The 7,036-nt window shown below is 34.8% G+C and overlaps 1 protein-coding gene across 1 annotated transcript in view; it reads right to left on the bottom strand.

Annotated features, from left to right (window-relative positions):
* Positions 1-270: 270 nt before the first annotated feature.
* TSGA10 (testis specific 10) overlaps positions 271-7,036 on the bottom strand; it is a 173,685-nt gene continuing 166,919 nt past the window's right edge. Inside the window, exon 21 of the mRNA XM_037056798.1 lies at positions 271-431. The gene's annotated coding sequence lies outside the window, so the exon portion shown is untranslated. The remainder of the gene's footprint in view (positions 432-7,036) is intronic.

The following is a 7,036-nucleotide window of genomic DNA, read 5'->3' as shown; positions in this document are numbered from 1 at the left end:
TTTGAGACACTCAGAGTCTTCTTGCAGCTCAAAACCTGTTTTTGCAGGTGCCCTAGACCTGCCTTCTCCAGGTATCACCCCATTTTATACCCATACCTCCACCCTCACCCAAACGTACCCATTATATAAACCTCAGCTAGTAAACCAGTCCTTTCAAAGGTATAAATGACAAGTATTGACTTGCTGTTTTCCCACCTCTATCACCGTTTAAAAGGAATATGTATAATTTTTTAAACCATGAAGAAAAAGTCTTAGAAAATGCATGTTTATTTGTAAAAAGCACAGGACAGGGCATTGCTGGGGGCAGATGCTGGGGTGTAGGTTTCTGGTAACTTCCCACTGTAACACCAAATCCAAACTGCTTGTCTGTGAGCCAGTTGCATGGCAGACTTTGGGGGAAGACACGTGTTCCTACTGATTACTTGCAATACCTATGAGAAAACACATCCATTTCAGAAATTAAAAGACTAAGAAGGACTTGCTGAAGTTCATTCACATAGCCAGTGAGTGGAGAAGCCAGACTTAGTATGGGGCCTATGACACACATTCTCAGATAGAACTTGCCTCTCCTCTTTATTGTAAAGAATTTGGAGAAATTCTGATCATTGGGTTAAGATAATTTGGTGCTTCTGAACTGGAATGTTTTGTATGAATAAATGTATTTCTTTTATTTATTTATTTAATTTATTTATCTTTAGAGGGGAAGGGAAGGAGAGGAGAGAAATATCAATGTATGGTTGCTCCTCATGGGTCCCCTGCTGGGAACTGGCCTGCAACCCAGGCAATCCACCTTCCATATCTCAGAATGTGACCTTACTTGTAAAAGACTTGTTGCAGACGTAGTTAAGATTAGGTCATACTGGAGTAGGGTGAGCCCCAGTCCAATGTAACTGGGTATCCTTATATAAAGGGGACATTTGGGCATAGGCATGAACATACAGGGTGAACCATGTGAACATAAAGGTAGAGACCAGGGTGATGCTGCTACAGACCAAGGGATGCCAAAGATTGCCAGCAAGCCCTCAAGAGCTAAACAAGAGGCCTGGAACAGTTTCTCCCTCCCAGCCCCTGAAGGCACCAGCCCCACTGACACCTTGATCTCAGACTTCTAGCCTCCAAAACTGTAAGACAATAAATTTCTGTTGTTTAAGCCCCCAGTCTGTAGTACTTTGTTCCAGCAGCCCCAGGAAACTAGTAAAACAATAGACCAAACCTGAAAGCAGGTAGAAATGAGGCAGTCATTGGGGGAAGCTGCACTCTGCAAGCCTCAACTAGCCCACTTTGTACCTGCATTGCCTCAATCTGATTCTAAACATCAAAAAGCCAAATCTCCATTTGACAAATCTGAGGAAGACAGAAACTTTAGGAGGTCAAGGGTCTCTAGATGAGTTCTCTATGAAGGGCTGGCAGAGTGATGTTAGACTTTTTAAACAAGTTCCTTAAAGACCTTGCAGGCAAATGCTACATGTTTGAAGACCATGTCTTATTTGGGTGTTGTTATAAACCAGATATTCACCCAATGGTTAATGTAGGAACCTCTGGGATTAACAGGCAGATCCCAAACACACATGTCTCGTTGTCTTCCTTATCCAGTGGGCTCAAATGTTATTACTGGACTGGAAAAAAAAACTAGTTGTACTCCCGTGACAGAGTGTCTCCCCATGAACTGCTGACCAGAGAGCAGTTTAATGAATTAAATATCAAATTAGACTTTTTCTCTATGGACTATTCAGGAAAAGCTTTTGATAACCACCCATTTTTAAATACTTTAAAAGCTGCATATCCAAGCTTTGTTCTTCATTTGAATTGGTATCTTGTCTTTTCCATTCTCGCTTTTGTAGACAGACACCTTCTATATAACAGCTTCATGAAAAGAACCTATAATTTCCCATACTATCTCTAAGTTTTAATTTTTAATATCTAATGAGTTGTTCAGGACATTTTGTTTGATTTCCTTCCCCACATGCTCTCTCTTACAATTTGTAACATCTATAAATACACACTTTGTGATAACAGACATACAAAAGAGAAAAATAAGAAGGAAAAAATCTTGGGAGCAAAATGAATTGCTTTCACTCTTCATACTCTGAACAGCTCACTGCAAAACTGTACATGCAGAATGGCTACCCAACCTTGCCATTCTTTCTTAAAATGAGACTCCTGTAATAGCAAACCATCAACAATGCCAGTTCCTTTGACAGGATAAAAGCCTTCTGAGCCATTTAGTATTGAAATGACAAAGGAGATTGGGATTTCCAAACAGAAGACCATGCTTCGTGATTACTAAAGTTTGGCCAGCAACAGGACAAAGCAGAAGACTTGCTATGATTTTCTTCCTATTTTTAAAAACTTAAGGTTGGTATAGAATCAGCTGCAGAAATACTGGGGTTCTAAGAAACAAATATTAAAACATCTCTCAAGATTCTCCCCCAAAGAAAAGTAGGGGGAAAGTCTGTCTCTATAGGACAAGCATGCAGTACAATAAACAATCACCTAAACTGTGAAAGGCAAAATAAATGGAAGCAGTATTAGCATTAGTAAGAAGAGCCCTAAAGTAGTTGCTTGTGTGAAAATTTCAAAAATTTCCTGAACTTTGCTTTTTCTACCAGTGAAATGAGAAAATTGAATCACTTCAAATATATCTGATTTCAAATTAAGACACTCAATACTTCTGACAGAAGACTAATAGGCTAGTTTTCATTCCTTGGTAGATGAGAACTGACTTACCATCTTGCTATCTGTTTTCTGTGTGTCTCATGTGTCTGTGAGCCAGTTGGAATAGATATTCCTTGTTCATGGTGCAGATGGGTTTGTGTGGCTATGGGACTTTTAGAAGTAAAAAATAAATATCTGAAATTAAAAATTCACTAGATGGGGTTAACTGCAGATTAAATATTATAGAATAGAAAAATGAGTGAATTTTAAGAAATACTTGTAGAATTTATCCAAAATAAAACTCAGGGAAATTAGACTGAAAATAAAATTGAACACAGCCTCAGTGACCTGTAAGACCAGGTTAAATGTTCTAACATACATGTTATTAGAGCCCTAGATGGAGAGTAGGGAGAAGAAATTTTAAAAATACTTGAAGGAATTATGGCTACAAAGTTTCCAAATTTGATGAAAACTCTAAACCAAAAGTTAATTCTGTGAAAAGATCAATACAATTAACAAATCTTTAGGTGCACTAGCCAGGAAAATATAAAGAAGACTCAAGTAATTAAAATCAGAAGGGAAAAAGAGAGTTTCACACTTCACAGAAATAAAAAAGATGATAAGTGAACACTATAAATAACTGTAATGTAACAAACCAAATGTCTAATGAAATGGAAAATTCCTGGAGAGTCACTTCCCAACTCTAACTATGAGGTTAGTAATATCTTGATAACAAAAATAAAAAGACATCAAAAGCAAGGAACACTACAGACAAATATCCCTTATGAATAAAAATGCCAAAATTATTAAATACTAGTAAAATTAATCTAACATTATATTAAAAGGATTATACACCACCCATGAATAAGTGGGATTTATGCAGAAATGCAAGGTTGGTTTAACATATGAAAATCAATCAAGGCAATAAATCATATTAATAGACTAAAATACAAGTACATGAACATCTTAGTAGATGGGGGGAAAACATTTGACAAAATCCAACACTTTTCGTGATGAAAACACTCAAGAAACTAGGAATGGAAGAGAAGTTCCTCAGCCTGATAAAGGGCATCTATTACAAACTAACACCACACTGAATGATGAAAGGCTAAATGCTTTCTCCAAGATCAGGAATAGTACAAAAATATCTACTCTCACTATGTCCATTCAACATTGTACTGGAAGTCCTAGCCAGAGTAATTGGCAAGTAAAAGAAAAACAAAACATTAGATTTGAAAGGAAGAGTACAACAATTTCTATTTGAGGATGACGTGATCCTGTACATAGAAAATCCTAAGGAATTCATTTAAAACCTATTGGAACTGATAAACAGGTTAAGGAAAGGTGAGCTATAAAAGGTCAATATACAAAGTTCAATTGTATTTCTGTATCCTAACAATATACAATCTGAAATAATAATAAGAGAACAATACCCCTTATAATAGCATCAGAAATAAAATATATGAAATAAATTAAACAAAAGAAGCATTAGCTTTGTACACCGAAAAGTACAAAACATTGTTGAAAGAAATCAAAGTAAAACTAAGTAAATGGAATGATACCCTATGATCATGGATCAGAAGACTTAATATTGTCAATATAGCAATATTTCCCAAGTCGATTTGTAGATTTAGTGCAATGCAGATCAAAAACCCAGTTCAATTTGTTTTGCAGCAATTGACAAGCTAAACCTAGAATCCATATGGAAATGCAAGAAACCCACAGTAGGCAAAACAATCTTGAAAAATCAGAACAAAGAGGAAGGGCTCATACTTCCTCCTAGTTTCAAGTTACTACAAAGTTACAGAAATTAAGACAGTGTGGTACTGGCACAAGATAGACATATATATTAAAGGGGTAGAAGTAATGTTACAAAAATAAATGCTTACATATATGATTAGTTGATTTTTGACAAGGATACTAAGATGATTCAGTTGGGAAAGAATAGTCTTTTTAACAAATGTCACTGAAACAACTGGATGCCTACATGCTAAAGAATAAATTCAGATTATTTACATCAGAGACAAAATTAACACACAGGAGATCACAGATATGAATGTGAGAGCTAGAACTATAAATCTCATAGAAGAAAATCTTTGTGACTTTGAGTTAGGCAAAGTATAACCAAAGACATTGAAATTGAGAACAGGCTGACAGTGATCAAAGGGGAGAGGGGAGGGGATAAAGGGGGAAAAGGGTGAAGGGTTTATGGGCATTCGTTTCGTTATGTAACACCTGGAAGAACAAGTGATTAAAAAAGGAGATAAGTTAGAATTCATCAAAATCATAAACTTCTGTGTTTCAAAGTGCACCATCAAGAAAGTAAAAAGAGCGATGAATGTTACAACTTTGGCTTCTTTTAAAGTACATTTTATTCTTGGTACCATATTTTATAGAAATCAATGTAGCAGGTGTCTTTTGATAGATCTATATAAATGCATCTAAAGTATGAGTTAATTAGCAATACAAGGAACAGATGTCTAAAAATTTAAGTTTAGAGTAAGTGGACAAATTCTTTTAAAAAAATTCAAAATACTAAAACTGACTTAAGGACTATTTATCTAGAAAATAGGTAGTTCTAATTGATATTCTGGAGATGGTTTAATCTTGAAATCAAAACCTGATAAAGCCATTATGAGAATAACAACTTACAAAACTTAATTTCATTCATGATCAAACAAAATATTAGCAAATCAAATGTAGCAATATACAAAAAAATCTAACATGTAAAGCCAAGTGGTCTCTATTCTAGGAGGACATGGTTAAATTAACATTTGAAAATCAATTGACATAAATTAACTATAGCAACATAATAAAAGAGAAAGTAATATAATCATAAAAATAAATGCAGAAAAACATTTGATAAATTTCAACATCCAGTAAGGATTAAATCTCTTAAATAGGAATTGAAGTTAACTTTGTTAATCTGATAAATACCATTAAAAAAAAAACAGTAACCCTATAGCAAGTATCACACTTAATGATGAAATGTTGAAAACATTCCCTCTGTAATAACAAAGACAAGACTATCCACTATCATCACTCAGCTTCATATAGGTAGCCCTAACCAGTGCACTAAATGGAGAAAAAGTAAAAAGTATAAGAATTATGCCACAGAGTAAAAAAATGTTATTTTCCACAAATGATATAATTGAGTATGTAAAAAGTCCAAAAAAATTTAGCACTAAATTATTAGAATGAATAAGTGACTTTTAGTAAGGTTGCTGAATACAGTACAAGGTGAAAATACAAAATTCAAATAATTTTATATGTCAGCAAGAATCAAAATGTAAAAAAATTAAAATACATAACCACACAAAAATATCAAAAAATCAATACCAAGTGATATTTTAAAATTTGTGGATCTACACCTTCATACAAAAACTAAGAAGTATTACTGAGAAAGATCAAATAAATAAAGGAATATTTGTCTACGAGCTAGAAGACTCAATACTATAAATGTGTCAATTCTCCTCAAATATATTGATAAATTTGATTCAATATATTAAAATCATTATAGGTTTTTAAAAAAATCTTCTTAATTTAGTTTTAGAGAGAGAGGAAGGGAAGGAGAAAGGATAAGAAACATTAATGTGAGAAATATCAATTTGTTGCTGCTGGTACATGCCCAGGGGACTGAACCCACAACCCAGGCATGTGCCCAGACCAAGAATCAAAATGATAACCCTTCCCTTTGCAGGATAACGCCCACCCAACTGAGTCACTTGGGTCAAGTCTCATAACAGGTTTAATGTGGAATTTTGCTAAATGATTTAAGTTATATGGGAATGAAAAAGCAAAAATAGCCACAGTACTTTTGTGGTTTTTTTCCAATTTTTTTATTTAATTATTTTTCAAGTACAGTTTTCTGTCTATTACTCCCATCCTATTCCACCTCTGTGCTCCCCCCTCCCTCCCATTTCCACCCTTCTAGATTGTTGTCCATGTATCCTTTATATATGTTCCTCTAAATCCCTCCCCTATTTCCCCTGAAATTCCCTCCCCTCACCCCTCTGGTCACTGTCAGCCTGTTCTCTATTTCAGTGTCTTTGGTTATATTTTGCTTGCTTGTTTGTTTTGCTGTTTAGCTTCCTGTTAAAGGTGAGATAACATACTATCTGTCCTTTAACAACTGGCTTATTTCACTCAGCATAATGCTTTCCAGTTCCATCCACCATGTTGAAAAAGATAGGAGCTCCTTCTTTCTTTCTGCAGCATAAAATTCCATTGTGTAAATGTACCATAGTTTTTTGATCCATTCATTTACTGACGGGCACCTAGGTTGCTTCCAACTCTTGGCTATTGTAAATTGTGCTGCTATGAACATTGGGGTGCATAGGTTCTTTGGGATTGGTGTTTTAGGGTTCTTAGGATACAATCC

This window comes from Sturnira hondurensis, unplaced genomic scaffold (genome assembly GCF_014824575.4).
Source record: "Sturnira hondurensis isolate 20B ecotype Veracruz unplaced genomic scaffold, ASM1482457v3 Scaffold0009178, whole genome shotgun sequence".
NCBI classification, from domain to species: Eukaryota; Metazoa; Chordata; class Mammalia; order Chiroptera; family Phyllostomidae; genus Sturnira; species Sturnira hondurensis.
This window is presented reverse-complemented; position numbering and strand designations above follow the sequence as displayed.